At 39.3% G+C, this 13,190-nt stretch overlaps 1 long non-coding RNA gene across 1 annotated transcript; it reads left to right on the top strand.

Annotated features, from left to right (window-relative positions):
• Positions 1-9,093: 9,093 nt before the first annotated feature.
• On the top strand, positions 9,094-11,237 carry LOC144715685 (uncharacterized). The gene is made up of 2 exons (XR_013584692.1): positions 9,094-9,263; positions 10,929-11,237. It is a non-coding gene; the product is annotated as an uncharacterized LOC144715685 (long non-coding RNA).
• The last annotated feature ends 1,953 nt before the right edge of the window (positions 11,238-13,190 follow it).

Raw genomic sequence — 13,190 nt, 5'->3', positions numbered from 1 at the left:
GTAATATTTTAGCTTGAATTTTAAATAATATCCACGGATGAAATTCTCATTTTATTCTCTCCTTGCTTACCACGTTTTCTCTTTAACTTCTTTCCATGGTATCTCCTTTGATCCATGTCTGATTTGAACGATATTGGGTTTATTGGAAATTTCATTTCATCTTATTGGAAATCTGTGTTATATGATCATGTTTCATTATCCAATTCTTTGAATTAGTTCTGAGTGCATTAGGTCGTTATTTTCATCCTCAATTCCCTATCAATTTGACCTCCACTCATCACTATGCTTGATTTCTTATTATGGTTAGAATGAGTTGAGATTTAATTGTTGGGACATGTCATTGTAATATGTCATGAATAAGAATTTAATATTTTCACCATATATTAGCTTAACATACTAATAAATTATTTTTCAATATACACAATCCTCATTAGAATATCTATCTTTTGACTATCTCAGATGTCCCATCTTTGTTGGTCTCGGAGAGCATCATTATTTTGATTTGCTAATTTGACAAGTTGAGAAATAAATCATATCAAAACTGTGTTTCATATTCCCTAGGGGTTTATCCAGTTGGTATGTCACATCTAAATGATCATCCTGGTGCATACTCTTGTAGTGCACTTATTACTGCTCATAATTTTTTTATTCATGGAGTGCCTTTCAGTGAACTTCATGTGATCAGGTCAACTACAGGGCACCATCATCACCATTAGGTATCTTGGCACAAAACATGTCGGCTGAAAAATGAGGAAGTCTAGGGATTAGATACCCCTAGGATGTCCAAGGCATACTTAAGAAAAAGCTAGTGGGGATTCTATCTGTAGACCATGATCTCCCCATTAGGACTCTTCATACTAGCCAAGTAAGGTGAGTGGCATCCAAAGCAATTGATATCAAAGGCCCAAACAATGACATACACGGCAATACCACTAGCTTGAGATATCTACAGTGATTGGCAAGTTGACCATGTCATTATTAGTGCATGGTGTGATCCTTGGCTCACAGTTACACCTGTAATTAGACACCCTAGCTTTTCACATCATTTCTTCTAGTTAACTGTGGCTCAATTATTAGTGGAGAATATGTGGGTCCTCTAGAGCAACATGTACTCCCATTAGAATCCTTACAAATGGTTGTGGACGCTAAGTTGGGATCCTAATCCAATCCTCCTATAAGGAAACTCATGATTGATGGGAATAATCATGTAGATCCTTTTGGAACTACTTTTTGTAGTAACTCCCTACACAAGCTCGGAGTCATCACATATGTCACCTAGAAGGTATCACAAGTATCTTTCTTCTCTTTGAGAATTATGCATCGTGGATTTCCCACTGATGATGGAGTGACATGTATTGGTCACGACATCATCGTACAATGCTAGTATTTCCATGACTCTCGCATGGTAGAAACTATGGAATATGTTTTATTGGGGCCAATTTATTCATGATTGGTGTCCACTCTTCGTACTCATGCTACTCCAACACTGGTGGTGTGTTTTGACAAAATATTTTCCTCATCACTATGATCTAAGGTTTGCCCTTATCTACACATCATCATAACATGCTCAATATGGGAGATCCAGAAAGGAAAAAAATTCCCTTATTTCTTATGTTTATCCATGAGACAAATACTATTATATGATGCATCAAGGAATGGCTATGGTGAAAAAGTTACCTAGACCAAGCAATTATGTGCCACTCATTATCTATGTGTGAGGCACTTTGCCTCTATGGCATGTTGACTTCTTTTACTGTCTTTAGCACCCACCAACGGTTCCTCTCAAGCTCAATGAGGTTGGTGTGATTAAATGAATCAAGACCCAACCGCTGGAGGCAGAATCTAGTGAGATCACACCGGAAGCATCATATTCAATTGTTCATCCTTCATGGAGTTCAAAATGACACATCACTAGAGGCTATTGACTATATGTGATGGTTTTCTACTTTATGAGGAAACAAACATTCATGGTATCATCGTACAGGCTGACTCACAGTTGGTATAAATGCTATGTGCAAGTGCTTGCTCCTAATGGTGTCTATAATCTGTTTGAAAGGATATTTTAGTATCCACCTCCAGCTGCAAGAGGGAATTTATCTCACACAGTCTACCTTGGTCCAGTATTTTTGGTAAACTAAATTATAAATACCTTAATTTTATCCATCTCGTTCTTCTAAGTTGAATAGTTCATGCATCGAGTAAATTCAAGGTACTCAAATTTTAAATCAAATAAAAAACATGTAAACAAGAAATAATTTACGTTTATATTTTACAAAACAAAATAAAGCTGTCAATCTAAAAATCTAAAGCTGACCCATTTTCCATATTAAGTGCATTTATGATCATTCTGAATATATTAGAATTCTAAAAAAACCAAAAAAATAGAGATATCATCTTTCAGATTTTTTTTGATAACTGCCTCCTTGTGGACTGACCCCCTTCTCATCATATATTTTTCAGAAATTGATAAAAAGGAATTTAAAAACATATTGTATAAGTTTAACCACTAAAACACATTAAATGCATGTTAAATCAACCATTTATGAGCTTACTAGGCATCAAACCCTTGTAATTTATATTTTCTAATATTATAAAAGATGTGATATAATATGTAGTGCCAGGATTGAATGGCTCATGTCACACCACATAAAGAGCAATAATGCATGATGCAAACGAAGATAAATGATGTGTTTGTTTGAAAATCAACGTGAAGTACAACGAAAAACCTAATGACCAAGGATGGTAGTCCAGATATGCAACACGAGGGATATTGGTAACGTACAACCACCCAATGACCCGGATGATCATCTCGAAGGCCGAGGGAGTGGGGGACAATCACTGTCCGTAGGCATCCACGACCGTTGACATGAATGATGCAGATCTTCCATTGACAATAAGGATCCCTAACACAAAGTTTGATAGCTACACATACGACTGGAAATCTCTCGGCATAGGAGCAGATAAAGTTGGTACTGATGAAAGGTAATAATACTATAAAGAGGGAAGAGAGATGTGACCTGCGGGGTGAGATCGAGGGCGATCAGGGTGGGTCACTTCCGTTATGGGCGAGGAACTTGGGGGGGGGGGGAATCCCACCACTCGATTGAGGTTTTCATGAGCAGTGGCTGAGAGACGACATGGGCTACCAAAAAATTCCCCAGCTATCGATTGGGTCGTCACTAGCGAAGAGGGTGTAAGTGATGTCCTGATAGTAGTCGGTTCTCGTGTACTAATAATGATTGAGACCAATCGTTAGAGCAATGACAACCGTAGATGGTTACAGAAGCTGGGAAGGAGAGAGCGTAAAGGGTTGATCAACCCAGGGTTGACTGACGCTCAATAGTCTATGGAACGGAGTGGGATTCGTCAATGAAGAGACAACTATGGCCTCGGTTGGTGGAAGCGGCCGTCACAGGTAGGTAAGATCAGTAGAGTTGTCAACCACCGGGTAATGGAAAGCGAGATCGCTTGTGACGGAACAACCCAACGACTGCATGGGTGTAGTGGCCAGTAGGAGGGCAGGGGGCGTGACTACCCAGGTTGACTGGTATGGTGACGACGTGGTTGCATCGCACTTTGTAGGCATCGATCTGCCGACCTAGGGTGGTCAAGGACCTCGACGGTGTCCACACAGGTGCAAGTAGGGTGAGGCGTGACACGAACAGAGAACCGTGGTCGGGGAAGGGGACCTGTAGTCATGAGCACAACCAAGAGGCAAACATCGGGGAGGATCCTTCATGTGATCGGACAATGGTACATGACAGAATGGAGTTGAGGGACCATGTCGAGATGCAACGACCATAGTGGTGACTGCGATGATGGTCATTGGCGCAGCGCACACAGGTAGATAATGAGCTTTGGCAACGCGACAGTGCGGGATGGTTGGCAACAGTGGCTTGGCAATAACCGACTTCTAGCAGCGGTGATAGGGGTGAACCATGCAATAGCAGATCACCCGATGATCATCCTCTTCAGTGATAACCTAGGCAACAGCAAGAGCAACCCCCTTGAGGGGGGGGGGAAAGAGTGGAGACCTAAGTAGTGCAACAAACGTTTGATTTTTCTCCAAAGATCTCCAAAAAATATCGTACAATCACCCTTCCCCTTATATACTGGGGGGGGGGGGTGTGGTTGCCCAAATGGGCCATATTAGGGGATATGTCCAAACAGAGACTCTCCCCTAATGGTCTGAACAAAAAAACGAACAAAGACGAAACGAACATGGGAAGCGCGTACAGGGGGGGCTCCATAAGTCACAGGGAAATGACACATGCAAGAAATGAACACCGCTAGGAAGCTCTCCTCAAACCTGATATTGGAAGTTTATATTCTTCACGTCAGCTTAGGCTCCACAATGTGGCTGTGGACAAGCTTGGGATTGATCTTCCCTATGGTCCTCCATCAAGATCCCTTCAACTTTAGATCATTTATTCAATCGCCTAAAAAATCTAAAGTTTGTATTGGAAATTACTCTATTAATCTCCGTGTTTAAAATTTTTAATTATACATAGTCATATAATATGCATTAAATAATTCACCATGTATGTGTTCCATAAATCATTAAAAAAAAAAAATTCGCTAAATCGTATCTACGGGCATTAACCTTATCATTTTAATGAGGAGAGAAAGGCTGTATAAATAATCATTTAGGGGAATCTGATGGAGCGCGCCCAGATGACACCAAGGATACATCACCGGAGCCACCCTTACCATCAGCGGCATCACCGCCGGTCTGTGTCCAGCCCAACTGGCACGCCAAAGTGTCTGTCAAGATGCCTGGGTTTAAATACCCGGGGTAAAACACATTTGTGCACGTGCTCATGTTTTAATTCTCCATTTTCGTTCATCAAATTTATGATTTGTGTTCGTCACAATGAGTTCACCATACTCATCATGACGCGTTCATATCGTCGTGCTTTATCCCTCATTTTCATTTTTGAGTTGTTTAAAATTCCCCTTTTTAAAATTTATGTGTTGTAAAAAAGGGTTCGTTGTTGGGCCCCTTGTCTAGATGTTTGTAATGGGCCCATCATGGCCCTATATAAGGCCATGATGGGGCACAACCAGGTTCAGATATGGAATTTCTATCTTGGCAGTTATCGTCGCCCTAGATCTCACCCCAAGAAGGAGGGGAAGAAGAAGAGGGGGAAGAGAGAAAAGGAGGAAGAAGAGAAGGAAAGAGTGAGTGTGCTCGCCTAGTACCTTCGGTTGCACCGCCAGGTTGCCATCACCATTGATCCTATGAGTATGTCTGATACGTTACCGCGTGCACAATCTCCTGGGGACGTGCCTGCACTGCACCGAATCTCCCAAGCAAACATGCTTGTCCCTTGCGCGCTAGCACGAGCATTCACCACGGTTCCCTCGACCGAACACTGCACGTCAACACACCGGCCTATAGTTGCCACTACCGACGCCAGGGCCCGCATCGTGCAATCTCCTCAGAGTGCGTCGATGCTCCTCTGGATGTTCAGCAACTTCAGTGGGTCGAAATCACTCATGCGCATGGTGAAGGTGGTTTGCAGTTGCATCCGACCCATGAGCATGAGATGTGGTGCCCTAACCACGCGATGTACGTCCTCTCCCTGTGAGCACTAAAACACTCCACGGGAACTTCCGTGTTGCTGCGCGATCGTGGGACAGCATCTTCTTCTGCCCGTTCAATGCTGTTAGGGGTCCAACAGGACCCTGCGTGCTCCAAGATGCCGACATAAATGGCTGTTCCGTGCACTTCCAGCGGTGCCCACGATCAATTGGGGAGTTGATGCTTACACCGCTTGCGTGGATCTATGCTCGCGTTGCACCTAGTCCAAGCTTCGTGGGTCATGCCCTAGATGCGAGCTTGAATCACTAGCACAGACTGTGGTTCTACGCGTACCCCCCCCTTGTGCAGGTCCCACTGTTTCGTCCGCATATTTAAGGATGTCATTCGAGCTTGTCTTTGGTCCCCACCGGCTTCACGCAACACGAGCTTCATCTGTGGAACGTGAAATGTCCAGCGTGCTTCCCTAGGGGTTTCATTGACTCTTGTAGCGTCTCCTGATGTGGAATGTGCGTCGCATGCGCCTAGTGTTCTGCTCCATCCCTGCACCTGCCACCAATGTTGCCACGACTCATGGCCGCTACGTTTTGACCAGCGCCTGCATTAGCTCCACTGGATCACCGTTGTGTCGCCCATCGAGCCAATGCCCGTGCCGCACACCTCTTTGAGCGGTAGCGCTTACTGCGCCACTGAACCACCGTGACTCTTCACCCTGCCAGCCATTGCTCCGACCGTACCTACCATCGAGTCGCCGACCGCCGCTCACGTTTGCCACCAGACTTTGCTCGTGCCAACCCATCTCAAGGGTACCAGTCAGACTCTGCTGACCGCTCGAGCCCCTCCGCTGTCATTCACCTGTACCTCTAATCTTCAACTCCAACCTCTGACGTGCACTCCAACACTGCGCCTCAACCGTCTGTAGAGCTACCCTTTGCCAATTTCCGACATGCCTCCACCACAGTCGCCCGTACCGGCTTGTGTCGATGAAGACGCCCACGACGAGCGACATCACAGACGAGGTATGTCATTCCCCTTGCTCATAAGTTAAACTATGTCTTTCAGTATATTTTTTGCTGCACTCCACCGCGCTCGGGTTAGTTTAGGTGAGAGATTATCTATCAAAAACTACGAGTTGAGTGAATTTCTAGGCATGGGTCGAGCCAGTCCGTTACGTGCGAGCGCCAACAGAATTATTCTGTTCAATGTCGTAATCACCGTCGTTGTTCCGACAAGGGTCAGAAGGTCACCGTCACCATCACCGGTCACCCACCGTGAGGCTCGGGACTCGTGGAATCCACATGAGTTAGAACGTGCACATACACCCACCTATGTCATTGCACTCACCTAGTTACATATTTAATTAGAGATTTACTCGTCGTACGACATCATCGACGACGTTCAACATCATTTTTATCCATTATTGTTTAAGAGTGCTTTCTAGTGCATATAATTGGAGGTTGTTCAGTGGATGAAAGATAAATACAACACTTGTTTAAAACAATCATTAAAACATTGTTTGTTCATATCCATCCCTTGACATTCATTGGTTTTCATTAATATATTAATATACAATTTTACCATCTCATATACGATAACATCAAATAAATATTAGAAATATGTCATTTGACTCATTTAATCATGTAGAATTTTATAAATCATTTAGTCATGTATACTCTACTATGCATGTATACATGAATTATTTACTAGATCATTTTTATATATTTTTTTATACATGGTGACATCACTGGTCTACTTTGAGTCAAATCAATGTATTTTCATAAGGTTAACTGAAGTTTAATTTGAGGATGCAAATTTATGGATCTAGACAAGATCTGGATCAGAATAGATCTCACAATACTCATTGAGGACAAAAGTCCAACTTAAAATTTTTTTTATGGACCAGGTCAAAATGAAGTGAGTTTTGAGGAACTATCTCCATAACTTGACTTTGGAGGCAGTTTCCAATTTTAGAATGAATGAAAATGTATATTAAGGCTGAATTTAATACATTTTCGCATATGATTTTCCTTCTATCCCATCCGTCAATTCTGTCCTAACTCATTGTTGGCAGGCTGAGAGAATCCGGTTACTTGATCCTATTATCTGTAGAGAAATATTTATTGACAGTATGAATATGCCAGATTTTTTTATAACGAGAAGAATAAAAAGGAAAGAACGCCATCTAGATACCTAACTAGTGTATTGATATGTTCAATATAAAATTACACCCTGTTTCTCTCATGATACTTGTCATCCTAACATTTGGAGTGAGGATTGATTTAAAATGAAGCAGCTCTGATTCATGTATGGATTAGATATATTTGATTAATTATGCTAGCCAGTGAGGATCTATTAGGCTATAACAGTAATAGTAACTAGATTGGAACATGTAGGGTTAGACATTTTGGTCATGCTCCCCTTCCTCCTGCTTGCGCTATGATATCTTCATTTGTTATTGCTCTACTTTTCATCTTTTATTCTTCTTTTCTTTTTATGTTCTATTTCTTTACTTCTCATTTTCGTTTATTCTTCTTCCCTTCTTCTTAATTTATTCTCATTTTATTCCTTATTCTTTTTTTTTTATTCTTGTCATCTGCTATTATTCTGATTTTTTATTCTTATTCTTATTTTATTTTCTTCTTATTTTACTCGTGCTGTCAGAACCTTCGTCGCTTGTGAACACTTGTAAAATAATGTCTCATTCATTTTCGATTCATTCCTTCACTCATAAAGCCTATTCTTGTCATCTTCCTGTATATCTTGGTTCTGTTTGTTATTTTCTTATTTTTTAAATATGTTTCTTTTCCTTCTTCATTTTCATCTTCCCTTCTTCTTCTTTTGTTTTTCTTTCACTCTTTATTTTCTTGTGCATTTCTCCTTATTTACTTCTTATTTTATTTTTCTTCTTCTCTTTTTTTTTTTCATTTTCCAAGATAGACCTTATATATAACTTTGAAACACTTTCCTTTTTAATATTAAGAGCATGACATCATTTATTCTAACTGTTCTTTGACTAGTCAACATGACTGGATTGGGATGGAGATGGGACAATTCCACACCAGAAAAAAACTAAACTTTAGATAAGGTTTTGATCCTTGCTAAAAGCTGGGGCTGGACCAGGACTGTCAAAGCCTAGGTACACATAAGGTTCAACGGATATAGTTTAAGTGGATGGGTTTTCGTAAATAACTATGTAAATGAAATGAATTCCTAAGTGAGAGACTTACAGGTAGGGAACGGCACGTCCGGGACGTGATGCCTGGATGTGATGGGACGGATGACGATGCATGACGCACGGTGATGTAACAAAATGTTCGATGTGTCACCGTTTCGTCACACGTCCAAGGGTTTTTATAAATTTTGTCACGTTCCTGGCACGCGTCACTTGATCCTCATTCCATCACGTCACCGTGATGCCATCACCGTCACCGATGAAAAAAATATTGTTCTTTATTTTACTATGTTTAGTAATACTAAACATAGTAAAATAATTATAGTTCTCTGCGTTAAACAGTCGAAGTCCCCTTAGGTCAATCTGAAGTAGAAGTCACCACTCCCCATTCGCCAAGTCAAAACGCGAAAGTGGGAACTGGAACTCGAAGTGGGAAGTTACCAAGTCAGAAGTCAGAGCTCGAATTGAAGGGTTTTCTACTGATTCTTGCACTTGATTTATTCTGATTCTTGCCAAATTTGTCTCAAGCTGTGGCGTCGGATTTCGGAGGTAGCTATTCCCCCCCTTATTCTTTATCATTTTTTTCCTACATTATCCTCCTTCTCTGCTTGTTTGCCATAGTGGCTGACTCTTGAGGTGATTAGTTATTTCGTGGCCTGCTAGATCCTCGCTGCTCGAATCTTCTTAATCGTAGTTCTTGTGATCATTTGGCGGTCTTGGTGAATTGTTTCTGACAAAGCATGATTCCTGGGGCCTCGGTCAATTGTTTAATGATCTCCGAGCTCACTGATCTGTAATCGCGTTGATTTTAGTGTTCCGATGCCGTTGTCAAAAATGATTTGCCCCCCGATTAACCTTTCTTCTGATCTCTCACAAAGTAGTCGATCAGATAGTTATATTTTAGTGTTCTGAAGCGATTCTTCAAGATGATTTGACCGCCGTTGATTATTCTTCAAGATGATTCTTCAAGCGATTTTGTTTCTTTCGCTCAATTTTGATTTAATTCTGATGAATGGCAATTAGAAACACCCTTTGACGAACATCATTATTTTGTATGAAGTTAATTGCGCCAAAATTCACAGGTTCGGTTTCCGAATCAGAATTGAATTGTCTGAACTCCTTTTCATCTCCTCTTTTCTTCTTCTTAATTTCTTCCCCTCCTTTCTCTATCTCCCTCATAACTTCTTCCCCCGCTATATCTCACATACTTTCATGGCCCTTCTTTCTTCCTCTCCAAATTTCCCTCTCCACCTCTCTTAATTGATCTGTCCTCCTCTCTTTCTTAGTTTCCTTGTCTTCTCTCTCATAGTTACTGTGACCACCTTTTTCTCTCTCTGGCTCTCATAATTTATCTCCAGTTTCTCTCTCTCTCTCTCACTTAGTTTCCCTGACCTTCCTCTTAATTTGACTGCCCTCCTTTAAATCTCCAAATTTATCTGATCTCATCTCTCGTTCTCTCTCTTAATTTCTATTTTACCTCGTCTCTTTTATTTTCTGTCCCGTAATATCTATTCCTCCCTTCTCTTATTCTTTACTTCACTCTCTCTCTTTATTTCGGTCTCAAATAATCTTAATTTCCTTCTCTTGATTTCCTCTTTATTTCTCTTGCCTCATTTTTATTTCTCTTTTAATTTATCTCTTGTGTTCTCTCTCTCTCTATCTCTCAATTTCCCTGTCCTACTTTTAATTTTTCTGACCTCCTTTCAATCTCCTCTTTTCTTCTTCTTAATTTCTTCCGCTTCTTTCTCTATCTCCTTCATAACTTCTTCCCCCGCTGTATCTCTCATACTTTCATGGCCTTTCTTTCTCCCTCCCTAAATTTCCCTCCCCACCTCTCTTAATTGATCTGTCCTCTCTCTTTCTTAGTTTCCTTGTCTTCTCTCTCATAATTACTGCGCCCACCTTTTTCTCTCTCTCGCTCTCCTAAATTATTTCCAGTTTCTCTCTCTCTCTCACTTAGTTTCCCTGTCCTTCCTCTTAATTTGACTGCCCTCCTTTCAATCTCCTAATTTATCTGATCTCCTCTCTCGTTCTCTCTCTTGATTTCTATTTTACCTCTTGTCTCTTTTATTTTCTGTCTCATAATATCTATTCCTCCATTCTCTTAATCTTTATTTCACTTTATCTATTTATTTTGGTCTCAAAAAATCTTAATTCCTCCATTCCCGCTTGATTTCTCTGCCCTCATTTTTATTTCTCTCTTTTAATTTCTAGATCCCCTTCACTATATCTCTCGCTATATTATGAACGGATAAATTGTGGTGTTGGATCAAGAAAACTTCAAAGACAAGTTTGATGAGGTGCAAAAGAAGTGGGGCGGAGGAATCCTGGGCTAAAAATCCCTGGCCTCGACCAATCTGCCCCAGTGCTGCAGAAGTCCCCAAGAATCTTTGTGGATGAAGTAGCCTTTACTGGCTCTTGCATTTTTTAACGGCCAAGCTGTAAACATTCAAATGTTGTAACGATTTGCAAACTTGTTGGACATTTTTTTTTTCTGTTGGACAGAAAATCTTTATTTTGCTTTGTCCACGTGAGTGTTTATTGTTTTTATCCCACATTCTTCTTGAAAGAGAAAATTTTGGCATTTTCTCTATCATTACATTAATTTATTACATTTTTATATTGATGAAAGTCATGACCAGTAAAGGAAATGAAAATCATTTGGTGACTGGTGAGTCACTAAATCCTTCATTTTTCCATATATATATTAATTTATCAAATTAATGTATTAACATTATTCATTATTAAATGAAACTATGCCTTTTAAATCAGTGAAAAATTTATTCAATTCTATTAAAGACTGCGTCAACAAGTTAATTATTACATTCTTAATTTCTCCGTGAATAATTACTACAATCATTTCTTGCATCCCCCGACAACACATTAATTACTTAGCTGTATTTGAAAAAACAAATAAATGTCTTAGCTTTTCTGTCAAGAAATTAATTATTATATTCATAACTTCACATTCATAAAAATAATTATTAAAATCTTTTCAAATCAAGAGTTAAAATTTTTCAAATAATTATTAAGTATAATCTTTCCAAATAATTATTAATTATTAAATTTCCAAATCAAGAATAACTACAATAGTTTCAAATAATTATGTATTAAATTTTCAAATCAAGAACTTAATTATTAAATTATATATATTCCCAATTTTACGTCAATAATTTGATCATCACAACATATTAAACCATAAGTCACAAAATTCTTCATTTTTATACACATACCCGAAAACAAACTAATTATTGAAATGTATTTAATAAAAAAATAATTTTTTATTTTTCTGTACCTAAATTCATTATTAAAATGTATTAAAAATTCATCACAGTCGTAATCCGTGAAGCACTTTTTGTCACGTCATGCGTCCGGAGTATCCCATCACTGTCACTTCACCGTCATGTCTAGTCCGTCATGTGTCACCGTTACCATCACACCCCATCCAATTCTTCACCGTCACCGTCACGTTTCCTTCGCGGTGCCGTGTGACGTGACGGATGATGTTTGTCGATCCCTACTTACATGCAAGCTTCTCGTTGTGACCTCCCTAGTCTCCCGTCTCCTTTGGTACTCTACCTTCTCTATGTGATTAGTATGGTGTGAAGACCTCATAGAATCCCAATGTGCTGACTGAGAAGATGATGATATATAATGTTAGGAGGACTGTCTAGATACGTTAAGAAGTTGGACGCCAACATGGATTGAAATGACTCCGCCAAGGAACTAAAAAGTTCAGGATTCAACATCACAAGAGAAGGTACGAGTATGAAATTATATCCTTTGACTTGAGAAACTTTGGATATAATTTAAATATTTGGAAAATAATTATAGACCTCTGAGATTGGATATTTTGGTACTGTATTGAAATAACTTTTTTGGCCCTAATTTATATGTGAAAAGCTTAAATTTCTCTTATATATCTACAGATATTTGTTTGAGATTGAAGCTCAAGTAAGATAATGGTGATATCGTATATTTTTTGTAGTTTTAAATGGATGGAGCACTAAATGTGTGATCAACGGTGAAAACTGTATGCTATCATAAGTCAACGTAGGTTTTTTCTTATGTAGTTTTTAAGTCTATAAAGGCCAACTGAACTGTAACAACTTCGCAAATATAGTATACTATATAATGAGCACTTTCACAGCCCAAAAAATGGCATCCTTCTTTTAAATGAGGTGAATATATGGTAACAATGCCTATTTCAGAATGGTTATCTGACACATTAAATGTGCTAAAATGATAAAAATAATAAATTAATTTTTTTATTTAATTATACACATGTATATATTTTGAATTATAATCATGTAAATTTTATGCATAAGTATTGGAAGTTTCTTCCACATATTTCATTTATCACCCGAAGTGATAACTGTTTATTTTTTATTGATAGGCACACATGAACTGAATTAACTAGTTTTTGTATACCTACACATCATATTTTTGCAGATTCATGGATTCATGGATTAATGT

This window comes from Wolffia australiana, chromosome 2 (genome assembly GCF_029677425.1).
Source record: "Wolffia australiana isolate 7733 chromosome 2, ASM2967742v1".
In the NCBI taxonomy this organism is placed as follows: domain Eukaryota; kingdom Viridiplantae; phylum Streptophyta; class Magnoliopsida; order Alismatales; family Araceae; genus Wolffia; species Wolffia australiana.
The sequence above is the reverse complement of the archived record's forward strand: the minus strand, read 5'-3'. Positions and strand labels throughout refer to the sequence as shown.